The sequence below is a fragment of the Oryzias melastigma genome, linkage group LG23 (assembly GCF_002922805.2).
Source record: "Oryzias melastigma strain HK-1 linkage group LG23, ASM292280v2, whole genome shotgun sequence".
NCBI classification, from domain to species: Eukaryota; Metazoa; Chordata; class Actinopteri; order Beloniformes; family Adrianichthyidae; genus Oryzias; species Oryzias melastigma.
The window spans coordinates 8,566,605-8,582,542 of NC_050534.1; the positions used below are offsets into that span (position 1 = coordinate 8,566,605).

At 40.2% G+C, this 15,938-nt stretch overlaps 1 long non-coding RNA gene across 1 annotated transcript in view; it reads right to left on the minus strand.

Annotated features, from left to right (window-relative positions):
• Positions 1 to 974: 974 nt before the first annotated feature.
• The window catches only part of LOC118598053, a 185,284-nt gene continuing 170,320 nt past the window's right edge, over positions 975 to 15,938 (minus strand). The window contains exon 7 of the long non-coding RNA XR_004947128.1: positions 975 to 2,060. This is a non-coding gene — a long non-coding RNA (uncharacterized LOC118598053). The remainder of the gene's footprint in view (positions 2,061 to 15,938) is intronic.

Genomic DNA, 15,938 nt, shown 5'->3' on the forward strand with positions numbered 1-15,938 from the left:
TCCACATGAAAGATTGCTGAGTCATCTGTGCTTTTTTAGAAAGTCACTTTTCCTCCACAACCCTCCCAGGTTGCAGGATAAAATCCCTTGTTATTTCATTTACCCTCATTGTTGGAATGCCTATTCTCTGTTGGGCTGAAAAATTCCCCCCATATCTTGCTGCTGTAGTTCATGCATCAGTGCTGGATGAATGAATGAATGGAGGGTGATGCTTGGACAGCCCCTGGTGGAGATTGCGATAAAGTGAGCTTAATGAGTCAGAACTTTTTGCCATTCACATTTAGGCATTTCAAGACACCAACAACTCAAAGTGCAAAGATAATCCAAACAAATGCAAAGTGGCATCATTTTTAATTTCTCCGTTCTGCACTACATCACTTCTGTGAGGAAGCTGCAGAAGCCTATTTTTTTCTTCCTCTCTCTCTGTAATGTTTCGGTTTGATCTTCAGACTCTTACATCAGGTTTGGCTCCTTTTGAACCTCCTGCTTCAGTATTTTCCAAAGCCACGATGAAGAAGAAGATAATCCTGCTTGGGTCCTTTTTTCCATTACTGCCATTCTTCTCTGCAGTTCAGGCTGTGTTGCATGAAGCCAGCAGGAAGGCACATGGCTTTGAATCCTTTGTGGATTATCATATTTTCCACACTAAAAATCACACTTTAAAGCCTTACTTTTTTTTTTTTTTCAAAAAAACAACACTGTGCCTCATAATCCAGAACGTTTTATATAGATGGATTAATTCTGGGTGTTTTTACTGATGTAAAAGCAATTTTGAGAGGCACAAGGGGATTCATCAAAATGTTTGGTTTGGTGTTTTTTACCAGTTCTAAACAAGTTTGGCTGCTTGTGAATATGCTAACATGGCTAATGTAGCGGTAACAGACTGGGTTTTTTGTGTGTTACTAACCAGGTTGGGAGTTAGCATTGTCACAGTAACGTTTGTTTTAACAGCATTAGTCTGCTTTTTTTTTTATAAATACCCTAATGCGGCTAACGTGTAATGGTGTCAGACTTGTAATGGTGTCAGAGCTCGGAGTAGAACCACTACTCCTCCATATCAGGAGGAGCCAGTTGTAGTGGCTATGGCATCTGGTCTGGATGATTACTGGTCGCCTTCCTGGAGAGGTGTTCCGGGCATGTCCCACTGGGCAGAAGACCCAGGACCCACTGGAGAGACTAAGTCTCTTCACTGGTCTGGGAACGCCTTGGGGTCCCGTCCCAGAGGAGCTGGAGGAAGTGGCGGGGGAGAAGGAAGTCTGGGCATCTTTGCTTAGACTGCTGCCCCAATGAGTGGAATAAGATAGATGAATTGATTGATGACTGTTTTTATATGAATATTTTTTGTATTTTGTCAAATATAAGAACATATCGTAAAATGTAACAAAGTTGCTGACCAGCTTCTCTGTGTTGTGTTTGTGTGTTGGTGCGATTGGCTCCATAAGAAGAGACACCAGACGTCAGTTCAGATTCGTCACAGACCTTGCAGCCTCGTTATTTTGTCCGACAACACGGAAGGAACAGATCAAAGGTATACAGTCAAGTGGACAAGACAAAAGATTGACAAGAGATCAATCTGCAACAGTGACGCTCTTACTTTGACTCCCCGAATGGCGGACAGGGCGTTCACGAATGGCGCTTTGATGTCACATGTAAGGAGTCTATAGTGTGTAAAATACGGTACGTGAAAATAACAGTGAACAAATTCTACAGTTTTTCTGTTCCTTTGCAGTTTGCGCTGAGTCTAAAAGAGAGCTGGTAACTTCCCTCACAGATGTAAATTAATTTAATCTTAGAGGGAGGATTAAGAAGGGAGCGTGGCATTTGATCTTCAAAGAGATGTGAGTTATCGGGGGTTAGGTTAAGTTAGAGTTCGTAAGAAGTTAAAATAATAATAAAAAAAGATTGAGTTAAACTTCTTTTCATTTCCATTACAAAGACAAGTACATCTTTCTCATCCTCGACCATCTTCACCTCCATATTGTAGCGCTCATCATCCACCGTCAGTTTTTCACGGCAAATCCTCGCAGATCTCTTCTGACGCCGTCTCTTCTTTTAAACTGCTACAGGCGAGAAATAAAGAGGAAGAAAGGAGCGATTCATCATCAAATGGCATGTTAAAGCCTCGTCTTTCAAATTTCACTCATCCGTCATGCAGACAGGTTGCAGGATCTCTTTTGATGTTGATTTCTTTTTTCTTTTTTGGGGGGGCGGGGGTGGAGTAGAGATGTTGTTTATCTTGCAGGCACCTAGAAGCAACTTCAGCAGAAATCCTTGACTCTCGCAGAAACACATTTATCCACACGGGTTTGTGCAAATCCACCCCGGACACAAGGATAGTGGGTGGACGTCTTCATGACAGATATGTTACATGGAAAGCCGATTTTTCAAGAGCTGTCCAATCAGGAGCAGTGTTCCATACCATAATACATCACAGATTACTTGTTGCTTAAAAGTGATTCCTTACAATATAACTGGTTCAGAATAGCAATAATATACAACCCCAGCGCTTTCTAAAATTGTGGATGATATGGAGTAAAATTTCCACCAAAACTCTCCTAGAAGCATATATCAAACTCCACACACGGAATATTCGTACTCCACGCACACAAGGTACATTCCATGGATGCAGGACAGTCTCCACGCCAGCCCGCTCGTGAAACCTTTTCTCTGCACTTGTGAAAGTATTCTTACGCTCCTAAAACTAGTTCTGCCCCCTTGTGGAGGAGTGTGTGCTTGCGGAGCTTCTTGTTGGACGTATCCTGGTGGGAGAGTTTTGGTGGAAAAATAACCCCATAGAATGATTGCTTGATTGTGATTGGCTGAATTATACACTTGACGTTGTCAAGTGTAAATAATAAAAAGAAAAGTTGACAGCTAAAACCTTCAGGACAAGTACAAATTTGATTTTTTTTGGGGGGTAAAATTCAAAAAGATTGTGTCAAGTTTTTACTTTTCAATAAAATAACAATTTTTTATTTTTTGTGTATTTTAAATTTGGGAGTTTACAGAAAGCATTTCATGTGAACCAGGGTTTGATGTTGACTTTATTTTCATTTTATTTATTGCAGACTTTTTCCTCATTTTATTTTTGGTGTTCAAATACAAAATTGACAGCAATTTTGGCAAAAATGTATTTAGGTGTATTTCTGTCATATGTAAAGAGACAAAAAGACTGTCAAATTGTAGAATTTTCATAAACTATTTCATTTGTATTTAATGTTATTAAATGCAGGTTTGAAAGGATGCAGGCTGATTGGTTGGCCCCTTCACATTTGAATTTTATACCTTTACACCGCCCCTCACCCCATATATATATATATATATATACTACAGTGTTCATTCAGCTTTGTATTTGGCTCACAGTCATACTTTGAAACCTCAGGTCGAGGAGTGGATTACCTTCCTGTGAAGACCTGTAAGATGTAACCACTGATGTGTTATCTGGACAGAAACATATAATGCTTTTGACAAGGTAAAGGCACACTTTTTTTCTTCTTTTTTCTTACACCTTGGAACTGTCACAACACTGCAGACAGCTGCCCTGAAAACAAACTTTGCTTTAGGACCTCCGTATCCAACATCAAACTGCGGGTGATAGCGCATGTCACAGTCTGTTGCAATCATGCTGGTTCAGGTGTCACACACTTTAGCACAAACCTCTGTGTTTTTCTTTTTCTAAGCTTCTCCTCGTCTGGAAGACCTTTAAGGGTGAAACGAAAGACTGATTCATTTCACTTTTTATTTAGTGTTAAAGCAAACATTAAAACAAATCTGCCCATTTTTAGCAAGACTAATGAAATTCAAAGAGAGCGGGGGAGGGGGGTGAGTTGCAGACACAACCGCGCTCCAGAAATATTTGGTGGTTCATGAACACCATACTTCACACAAACAAACACCAGAGGCTCAATTATAACAGGTTAAATATCTTTGACGATGTATTATTTTAAAAATTTTATATATTTTTTTTATTTCTTCTTAAGTGGGTGGTTCTAAATTATTGTAAGATAAAAATAGGCTTTTGATATAATTTATTGGATGGATATTTGTGAGTTCTATATTGACTAAGAACGACATTAGAAACCACAAATCACGTTGAATAGCTGTTTCAATGAACCACTACACCCCTAATTTTTAGAGTATATGGTATGACTCGACCACAAATTTTAACCCATGACTTACCAGTGTCCCGGGAGACACTTTTCTACTAGGCTAAAAAGTTCTGATAGATTTCTTTTTTTTAAATTTTTATTTATTTATTTGCACATACATAAAATGCAATCACATGGACTACAGTGACAAATACACTGAAATACATCCATGCAGGAGAGAGTGTGAAGACCTACACGGGTCTTATATAACCACCTCCCCAAAACATAATCATGCAACAGATCAGAATTGTCTAGCATTTTACCCCATTCACACTTTTTGAAAAAGTTGATAAAAGTAAGCTCAATTTTAATTCTTTTTTAAATTTCTCTAACAAAAAAAAATATATTTAAGAGTACAGTATAGATTATTCCAAAGTTTTGGCCCTCTGTACTTTACTGTATTTTGATTGGTGGTAGTTCTACAAAAGGAAATCATCACAGCGTCTTGTTGGATGAACATGAACATCGCAAGAATACATAAAAAAATCAACAAACGACGTTGGTAAAACATTTTACCGATAATTAAACGTAAAGACACAGATACAATAAGTATTAATGTTAAATATTGTTAATATCTTATATTTTTAGAATAAAGGAATTGAAAGGGACAGTATATTTGAATAACTAATTATATGCAAGAATCTTTTTTTGTAATAATAATAACTTATTCAAATATGTTGTACATGTATGTCCCCAGATTATATTACAGTAGATAAAATGTGGATAAATTAAACTGTAGTACAGCTTCATCATGCAAGGTGTATTTATAGAGAAGCGAATTTTGATCAAAATACCAACTGATTTCATTACTTTTCTACAAATATTTTGAGTATGATATGAGTATGATCAATCATAGAAATACCCTTTATAGTCCAACAGCGGCCTGTGGTGTGTTTGATTTGAATGGCTTGTTGAATCAATTCAAAGTAACGCACCACTTTAAACTATAACATCACTATAAAAACAAATATTTTGTGATTAAAAAAAGTGAAAGTAACGCTGTTACTTTGAATGGCATTATTCCAAACACTGGTTTTGATAGTGGGCTTGGTCGTTCCCACTATCTTTTGTCCATCTTTCCACTTTAAAACAGATTGATTTTTAGTTTGAACAAGAGAGGGGGGAAGAGTTGTGGATAATTTCAGAAATCTAAATGACGCCAAGAACTAAAACCTCCCAAAAAAACACATCTCCAACAGTTGGCTTCACTTGACTCGTGTGCATCTGCTTATTTAGGAACCAAAACAAGATCAGTTGAGTCAACTACCGATCTAGACTGACACCATATTGAACGACCCACCACTTCTACACAAAACCAATGCGACTCTTTTACCAAATGTGATGGGTAAGTACATCAACATGAGGAAGGTGACTGATGGAGCTGCAGAATGGGGTGACAGGAAAGCAGTCACCCTTCATGAGTGTCCGTATTCAAATTTCCTGAAAGTCAACGCCGTCGCAGCATGATAAGAAATTGGCTGGCCAACATCCACAGCTGTGGTGTCACACCAGGCGCCATATGGCGTGCATTATGAGAACATGAGTTTGATTTAGCGGAAGTAGATTGCATGTTGTAATTTCTATTGTGAAACATGATCACAGCTGTAAAAGATCATTTGCAGCAAGGGTTATGATTGGATAAATATTAATGTTATTGTCATCCATGATGTAAGTTAATGATGGGATTAACCGAGTGCTGAAATATAACAGGACCTTCTGTCTCACCTCTACAGAACACAGTACGTCCTCAGTTGAGTCAATGTTCATGTCATGACCTTTTTTATGTCTATGAGCAGATGACATGAAAGCATATAAAATACTTATAAAAAAGGAAAAATGTTTAAAACAGAAAATCAATTAGTCGAACAGTTCCCACAATGAACCGTTATATAGAAACTGAACAAAAAATTTAAGAACTGCAGCTCAAAGGAACCAGTCTGGTGCAATACTGCTGTGGCAAAACGGTATGATGGGGATGTATTTATTCCAAGGCCCAGCCCAACCACAGGGGTCATCGCTGCAGCGCCCACCCAACACAGAGCAGCTCATGGTCCACTCTACGGCTACTAGACAACAGAGTGGGACCCCAGGTGCCCCAATGAGAACGAGCACACAAGAACAGCAACAGCTCCCTCTACAGGCAGAGTCAGTTGTACCCCAGAACAATAGATCCCCAATAGGGGACTCTCTTGTCTCCGTGTGCCTTATGTATAACTCAGGTTAAAAAATTAAGCATTCATTGACAGTGCGTCTTCTAATCTGGTGCAGATTATAGTGCGGAAAATACGGTAGTAGTAGTAAAAAACTGGAATTTATTTTTTCTGAAGCTCCAGAACAATATTTAACTCCAGTTTTTGCTAATCCGCCCCACCTATCTGTGTATGACAAGATATTACCTCTGAATTCTTAAAGAAAAGCTAAAAAGACAACTAGTGCATAGAGAGAAGTTTGGTTTAAGCCTTATTAACTAGTTATGAACTAGGTGACTAAAAATGTTCAAGGAATCTTCTAAAACTATTGATCTCTAAAAAAGCTTTTTAATCGTATGCTAAAATGACTCCTGCTCCACATAATTTCAAATCTATATGGTATTTCCATTTAAGCCATACCAGTCTCCTGTCGTCTCCTGTTAGCCTTGACCCTCCCACACCACCACCATCCCCCAAAATCTTGTCCTATTATTTCTGCTGAAAATGCTATTACCGCCCCATCTCTGGAGACCCGATGGACAGAATCTTACCGGCTCTGTTAGGGGATAAAAACACCTGACCCGGTCTCCCTCATCACACTCTGAGATGAGGCTACCTGAGTGGGAGACAAAAGTTCATCCCGGGGGGGTTAAAAGGGTCCGTGGATCAAATCCAGAATATGACACAAACAAAAAAGAAAAAAGAATTTCAGGCTTTAAACAAAACCATTTCATTTCAACCAAGCTTAGATTTCCTTTTTGCCATGGCAAACTCATATGCTCCCTTGCCCTTCAGATGTTCTGAAGGAGAACATGAACTTGGGTTGGTGGGTGGAGATAAGGTTTCATGCTGTAATTGAAGCTTAAAGTGCATAATGGCTTCTCAGTCGCAGTGTCCGCTGTACCACAGACTTGCAAGCAGCGGCTGAGTATAGAGGCCATCTGCTTTACCGTTACCAGGGTGACATTACACACAGGGACTGAACTTGTGACCTTAACAGTGACACATTGTCCCGCTGGTTCTAGTGACCTTATTAGCTCCCCTGAGTTAAAACACATTGTCACAGCCATCCTCACAAGAGCCTGTGTACTTTGGACGGCAATGTCACCAACTAGGATCTTATTAACCTTTTATAAGCATTAGTTTCTTTTTGTTATAGGGGTTTAAAAATTCATGTTGATGATTAATTTCATATAATTTGTGGTTACTGATACAATTCATAGTCAATAGCTTATAGGTTCATTTTGAATGATCCAATTCATAGACCAAAAACTGATCCTGGACATCTTTGGCCAAAAGTTCAACCAGTGTGACTCAGAGATAAATACCTGGTACTGGACAGCGCAGGTGAATTGTTCCAGGTTCCTTGTATCTCTTGGAAGATAATCAAGTGTAAATTAATTATTTGTACAAGCAAACAAACAAGTCAACACAAATTAAAGCCATGACAGGCGTTGTATGACCCGCAGGTGGTACCCGCCCTCGCTACCCTTCTCTACGCACCATCTGCACCCTCGCCACCCTCACCACCCACCTCACTTACTAGGCAGCCACAACGCACCCCTGGTTTTCTCTTCTTCCTCTGTCAGGCTGGTCATAGCTGCATTTGTCAAATTGATGTAATAAACACTTTTTCCAAAATGGTCGCTTTTCTGTTGGTTGGTTGCCATAGCAACCATTTAATGCTTTGATCTCCTGAGGATACCAAACAGATCTAGGTAAGTTTACGAAAAATTGGCAAAAGTACACTTACGGATATCCTTGGCAACTGAGGTTTTTGGCTAACCATGCAACTTTCCTTATACGTATTCTATTTATATCATTTTGGTCAACTCTAGCCATGAATCTATGCATTACATTTTTACAATACTCCAGTAAAAAAGTACCAGTAACAAAAGAACTCCACTTTTAGGTGCTTGCCACATGCACGCCGTTCAAAATCTACAACTAGTTTGTTTAAAGTTTGGGGAGTTTTCTAGCTTGTAGCGAGGGTCAAATTCTTGCTTGGTGAAAAAGTCTTTGTAATTTTTTCAGCAGTCAGCAGAATTTTTTAGCGAGGACTTCCCATGCCCACAATTCTAATAGAGTCATATTGTATCTTACATCGTTTTGTTCAACTTGAGCCAGGTAATTGTGTATTGAATTTTTTATTGACAAAAAATGTGCAAGCTAGCTATGAACACAACGGTTGCGATACGCACATTTCTGAGACCCCGTATCTCATTAGCATGATCCAAACTTTCCTTAATAACCCATTGTATCTTACTTGGTCCATGTTTTCTGCCTTGTAGTTCATCATCATTCCACTAGGGGCAGTAGAAGGCCTTTTCTTGGTCATTTCAAAATGGCTGCCTCCATGAGACTTTTGGCGGTAAAAAGTTTTTCTAACTTTATGGTGTGAATGACTCATATGTTGTTATTATTTTTCTTAAATCCTTAATTGTATTAAAAGAAGGCAACATGTGTTGATAATTAATTCTTTGTAACACAGTTTATCCATGTTAAAAACTTGTGGATCAAATTTGAGACACTTTTTTTCCACCCATGTCAATATTTTTTAATCTTACACTAACATTGTCGTGAGCATAAATTTATCATATCTAATACTGTATCTCATTTTCAAAAAAGGATATATTGTAATATTTTTGTGGATTTCCTAAAAAAAAAAAAAAAAGACATTTTTTCTCATTTCTTTGTGGGCTTTAGAGGGTTAGGGGCCTCTTCTTGCTTTTCCCGGTGCTGTCTGTGATACAGAAACACACACTCACATGGATGCAATTCAAGTTGCAAATGAATTAAGATCAGGAGGATGAGAGGGGATGAAACCAATGCACTGTTTTACAAGCCAGGGATCCGACACCAATAAAACGGCGCATTATTGGGAGAATTACGAGCTTCTGTAATGAAGAAGGATATGAGCTGTGGCCTCCTGAGAAAGAATGAGGAGGAGAGAGCCGCGGCGCCCGGCAACAGGAGACTCCAAGACTCATCCCAAAGCAATCAGGCGAGTGCGAAGACGCGGCCTGTGCACGCGCTCGCCGCCGGCCACATCTCTGACACCTGAGAGACGCAAACAGGTACCAGGTAAACGACACAAAATGGTTTTTAATGCAATACCACTTAAGATGTTCAGGAATAATCTCTTGTTTAATAACACTTCATTAGCGAGAAACTCCCTCTGCAGAGGCGGAATTGTCAGGTGTTGGACTCTTAATTTGACTTCAGCAGATTATCTGCAAATTAAGACAAAAGATTAGTGGTTAATCTTAGATCTAATACTTTGAAGAGATTATAGATAATTAACTGATTCATGTCTCTAAATTTTACCACCAAATCCTCCAACTAACAAGATATTTACTTTTTATTTCCAGATAAACCTTACAATCGTAATTTATTTACACTTCCATAGACGGAACAAATCAAAATTGCTCTTTCTGTTATATTTTAAAAACCAACTCTGAACAAAATGTTTTTGGCATTTTTAACATGTACTTGTGCACTTTTTTGATGATGGAGGACATATAAATGCAAATTTCAGCTTAATTTATGAGTATGTGGTGAATTTCAAATAAACTCCTGCCGCTCTGCAGAAACTATGTCTTGTCTTTAGAGAACAAAACATTTTTATTTTGGCTAAAAACAGCATAATCTCAATTAAAAGACCACTGGAAACACTTTTACAATAGATCAAAAGATGGTTGGGGTGAGACTTTAATAAGTAATTTTATACTTGACATCTGCAGAAATAATTCATACAGCCATCACCATCTATTGATTTTTAGAAATGTGAAAAATAAACAAGAAACAGATTCAAAAATGTATTAAATACTCATCTGAATTGATGAGCAACCATAAAGAAATCCATTGGGACCTTCTGCACCTCCAAGTCAATTATCACAGCAGTCCACCCCTGGGAGGCTGTAATCAGCCATGATCACAGTAAATGAAGGATGTGAATTTAAATCCTGCTGCACCTGAACAGATTTCTCCTCACCTGGTAATTCTAAAATTACATTTAAAACAGAAAATATGACATTTTAAATGTTGTCTTTTTAAAGTTCTGGTTTTCCCAAAGCAAAGAGGATCCAAACAAACAAAACATAACACAAAAAAGACCAGTTTTGCTCCTCTTCTGACCATCATGTCTACTCAATGTTACCTGATGAGACATCAGTCAATCCTTCCTTAACTGGTTCAACTCACCGCCCAATTTTTTTTTAGTAACTCTACAGTGCAGCCAATCAAGATGCAGAACACTGCACTGTCAAGAAAGAAAAAGAAAAAAAGTACATAAAGATCCGGCTGAAAAAACATCTGTAAAACAGCAAGACCGGGAAATGTTAACCAAGATATAGTGAAAAAACTGTATTATTTTACTTATAAACTACTTTATTTATCCCCTTTTTTATTTCAAATAATTAAATCATAAGATTAGTAACACAATACTTGACACTAAATGATTTATTTTATTTATTTTTTGGCTTCCAAACCATGTCCAGGAGAAACCGCATCATTTAAAAAGAGCCTAAAGCTTTTTCAGGCTGTTTTCTTTACACATTAACCTGATTAGTTTAATCTCTCCAGATGTGTCTGTCATTGGCGAGACTCTCACAACTTCCCTTCATTGGAACCATTTCCCTTCTTGCGGCAGGTTTAACCTTGCATCATCTTGTCGAGTCGTCACCTTTGTGTTTGAGGCTTTCCTTTTAGAGAAGAAAGTGGAAGCAAGGACAGTCAGGAGACGGGAAGTCAACCTTTCAGCTACATATACAATGCCTCTGAAGCGACCACTTTCAATGAAAAAGTCTATATCAGTTTTTCGGGCTTCCGCGTTCAGAACTCATGGATTCTCGTGTCACTATGCACATTTTTTAGACCGTTTTCAGGCTCTACACACAAAAATGCAGCCATTGAACGCAAGTTCAGGTTGAACTTTGACCAATCAGAGACTTGGATTTGGCTGTGACGTCTCCTCTAATTGGCTGAAGTGACAACCATTTTGATATATGCAGTTTGAGTTTGGATGGAATTACATGACAACACGTTTTTCACATGTAGGAATAGAGGTTTGAAAGAAAAAGCCTGGAGCAAGATTTGCATCGTTTCGACATTTCGCACCAAGCCTCTTCCAACTGTAGGTGGTAGAAAAAGAAAGAGAAGAGGCCCCTCCCTGCTTTTCCAGTGTGAACACCAAATACCTGGTGTGAACATAGTTATTGAAACATTTTGAAAGTAGAGACATAGTTCTGAGGTTGTATCGCATTTCTTAACCCAGCTCACATGACCAATAAAAGTGTCTGCAATGACACAATTTACACTTTCAATTCAATTTACACTCTGCGATCGATTTGTCTCTCTGTTCTTTTAGGACCCTTCTGGTGTTAAAAGACTCCCTCACAGCTTTACTGCTGCATCCTCACATAAAAGGTCCCACGGCAAGCCTTCCCCTCCCATCCAGGTGCAATTTCGAAGCTCAAACCCAACCTTCCAAATATTTTGCTGAGATTGATTTCTTGGTCACAGGCGAGAGGACAAAGGCACAAGACGTCACAAATTAGACAAATGAGACGAGCTTCCAACATGCTGCGGCAGCACACGGCAGACTGCATCAGCATGTGCGAGAGGCCGGCCGATGTTTGCGAGAGGGGAGGACACCGAAGACATTTTGCAAACTGCATTTCTGGGAACACTAATCTGTCATCTAAAGCCACGCGACAACGTTGCTACTTATTTATGCTCTTCATCACCTGGGCACCTTGAAGTTGCTGAGTTAAACAGCAGCTTTTCTATAAAGGAAAGGTGTAAAATATGATGCCATTGGCCAAAAGCTAAAGCTTGGCTGTCGGCCAGTGGCAGCATGGATGCAGAGTATCATTTATTTTGGATTTACAGGGAAAAAAATTCTTCCAAAAATACAATTAAAGTTTGGATCTCAAGTTGACATGATGTGAGCAATAAAAAACTTAAATTTAACAAAAAAAAATAAAATAAGATATGAGAAAACTTTGTTAAACTGAACTGTAACTAAACTTTTACTCTGTTTGTGAATGTGGAACAGAGGTACAACCACTTCTGGAAGGTTGAAAGTTCGGTTTCCACTTTGCCTGCCCACAGTTAAAGTGTTCTGGGGCAAGACACTGAACCCTACATTTTGTTATGGGATGGCATCAGTATATGAATGTGTGCGTGCATGGGTGAATAGGACTTTTGACTGTAAAGCACTTTGGGCCTTAATTAAGGTAAAAAAGCATTATTAAAGTATATGCCATTTAACAAAGTATTTACTTTAATAAAGTCAAACCATCTCTGCTCTTTGCAGATGATGTTGTTCAGTTGGCTTCATCGAGCCAGGACCTCCAGCATGTAATAGAGAGGTTTGCAGCCGAGTGTGAAGCGACTGGGAAGAGGGTCAGCACCGGTAAGTCTGAGGCCATGGTTCTCGAACGGAGAAAGGTAATTTGTCCTCTCTCTGTGGATGGAGTACTCTTGCCTCAGGTTGAGGAGTTTAAATATCTTGGGGTCTTGTTCACATGTGAGGGAAGATCGGAGCGTGAGATCGACAAGAGGATTTGAGCAGCGTCCGCCATTTTGTGGTCGCTGCACCAGTTGAAGTGGCACCTGATCCGGATGCCTCCTGGATGCCTCCCTGGTGAGGTGTTCCGGGCATGTCCCACTGGGCGGAGGTCCCAGGGAAGACCCAGGATACGCTGGAGAGACTACGTCTCTCGGCTGGCCTGGGAACGCCTTGGGGTCCCTCCAGAGGAGCTGGAGGAAGTGGCCGGAGAGAGGGAAGTCTGGGCATCTTTGTTTAGCAAGAATTTTAACACCGAAGGCAGAAATGCAAATATGAACCCATGTAGTGCGGCCGTGGTGCAGTGGTAGGGCGGTCGACTCCTGATCAGAAGTGAGTGGGTTCGACTCCTGCCTTGCCCGCCCATGTGTCGAAGTGTCCTTGGGCAAGACATTGAACCCCGAACTGCCTCTGGTGGGAGGTTGGTGCGAGTGTTTGGCAGCGGAGCCACCACCAGTGTGTGAATGTGTGTGTGAATGGGTGAATACGTCTGTGACTGTGAAGCGCTTTGGGCCCTTGAAGGAGGGTAGAAAGCGCTATACAAGTATACGCCATTTACCATTTACATGGGACGGCCATGGTGCAGCGGTAGGGTGGTCGACTCCTGATCGGAAGTAAGCGGGTTCGACTCCCGCTTTGTCTGCTCATGTGTCGAAGTGTCCTTGGGCAAGGCACTGAATCCCGAATTGCCTTTGGTGGGAGTTTGGCGCCAGTGTTCGGCAACGAAACCACCACCACTGTATGAATGTGTGTGTGAATGGGTCTGTGACTGTGAAGCGCGTTGGGTAGAAAGCGCTATACATAGACTTTTCATGACATATGTTCATGTAAGCAATAAAAAAAAGCAGTGTCATCAATCAAAATCTGACACTATAGCTACTGTGATGAAGAGGCAGGGACGTTTGGATCCATAAGCAAATGGTTTCATGGACAAGGGCAAGACATAAGCGTGGTCAGAGTCCAGGCGTGGGTCGAGGCAGGAGGCAGGCAGGAGACCGAGGGGACAGGCAGAGATCACAAACCAGGAAACAAGGAGAAACGCTCAGAAATGTATGCCAGGCAGTACAAGACTTCACAATGAGGTGGTGACAGCAGGCAGACTAAATACTGGTGGTGATGAGATAGATTAGGAACAGCTGAGGAGATCTGGCTGGGGGAGAGACTGCTGAGAGTGGAGAGGGAGTGCAGGGTCAGTACTCAGGTGAGGGCTCCCTCTGGTGGTCAGATGTGGTGCCTGATGGGGGAATCCTGACAGCTACAGCAATTATACTGCTTACTTGTAAATATCTGACAATATTTTTTAAAGTAGGAGTTAATTTTTTTTTTTCTTTTGAGTGAAAGATTCTCATTTTTGTGGACAAACTTCAATGTCTTTTGTTCACAATGATGACAAAAACAAGATTCATATCTATTTCCTCCTTTCTTACAGACAGGTTAAAAAATTGAGGCTTTATTAAAGTATGAATTAAAAATTGAGTTAAAACAAAGATAGAATGCCAATTTTAGTGTACGTTTTCGTTATTTTTGCGTTTAAAGGTAGTTTCTGTAATCCTGTTACTTAGCCCTATTCAAAAACCCTTGCATTTTCTGACTATGCTAAAAACCTTGAGACGTTTGGGAAAGTTTATGTAATGTGGACTTGGAAATAGTCATTTTTTGGACAGTGGTATTTGACGGATTTATACACTGGAGACTTTCAGATCCCAGAGAAAAGCTTGAAAGAAACCATGGAAGAAAAACAATTTTGTGCAGCCTTGCTTTGAGGGACCTTGTTCTTCTAAGTGAACTTTGAAAAAGTCTTTGAACTACAAAGGAATGGATTAGTTTTGAATATTTGCCGAAGGTCTTTGTTTTTTAATGGATGCCTAATTGCCAGCCTTTATATTAGCAGGTGTTATTGTTTGATGAATGTACGTAAACTCTTCAACCGGCTTAACGACTTTCTGACGAGTCATCAATTCAGATTCCTTTGAACTCCCAAACACCTGCAGCATCATTGGCGGGAGGCTGTAAACTGAGCAGCTTCCATAGGTTTCTACATAACAGTTTGGAAATCTTCAATATTTTTTTTTCTTTATTTATCTCAAGAGGACATTTCATATGTAAAAGTGTTGTGAGTGTAAACCATTGACTGTAAAAGGCTTTCTTCATACAATTAACCAATGCGTTCTCACTCCCAACTACTGACGTATTGTTCCGGCCTCCTTCGCACCATTTTTTAACGTTTTGAGTGTCCCCAACTCATTGTTTTTTTTTTTTTTTGACCTGCTGGCTGTTCCCATTAAATCAGGGGTCCCCAACCTCTGGGGCACACACCGGTACTGGTCCAAGGGCCACAGACTGGGAAAAATGGAATACCCTACCTTCAGAATGTGGACCGGTTCCGGGACACGGACTGGAATGGAGCGGACCAACCAGGGGCAGAACTCCAGGCCTCCCCCCAAGAAAAGGTAAGTAAAATTATAAAGTAAGTTTGATAAATTCATAACCCCAACCCTGAGGACGTCGTACCAGACGCGGAACCGGTATTGGGTTAGGGTACCGGTAAAGGTCATGTCCAGTCCATGTCCCAATACCGGTACCAGTATGCATCCTAAGGGTTGTGGACCCCTGATTATTGTATGCATTTTTTTCCCGGTATGTGGCCCGGTACCAAGTGGCCCTCAAACTGGTTTGTGCCCCTGAGGTTGGGGACCCCTGACTTAATGGGAACACCCCGCAGGTCAAAAAAAAGACATGTTGGGGACACCCAAAACGTCAAAAAGTGGCGCGGTGGGGCCCGAATCATACGTCCATGTATGATGAATTGAGAGGTAGAATGCTTAGGGTTAACACATCAAATTAGCATCTGATGCCTCGTTTTGGTCGCACTCTTTTAAAAATGTGTTCCTAAAACTTAATGCTCAAGATGTATGTGGGAGGAGCTACAGTTAAAGATTTTTAGCCTTAGTGCTACATGGAAGCGTTGACTGTACACCTCATATACAGCGACCCAGTTTGATCACTTGCAGTATTGCATTAGTCTGAGGA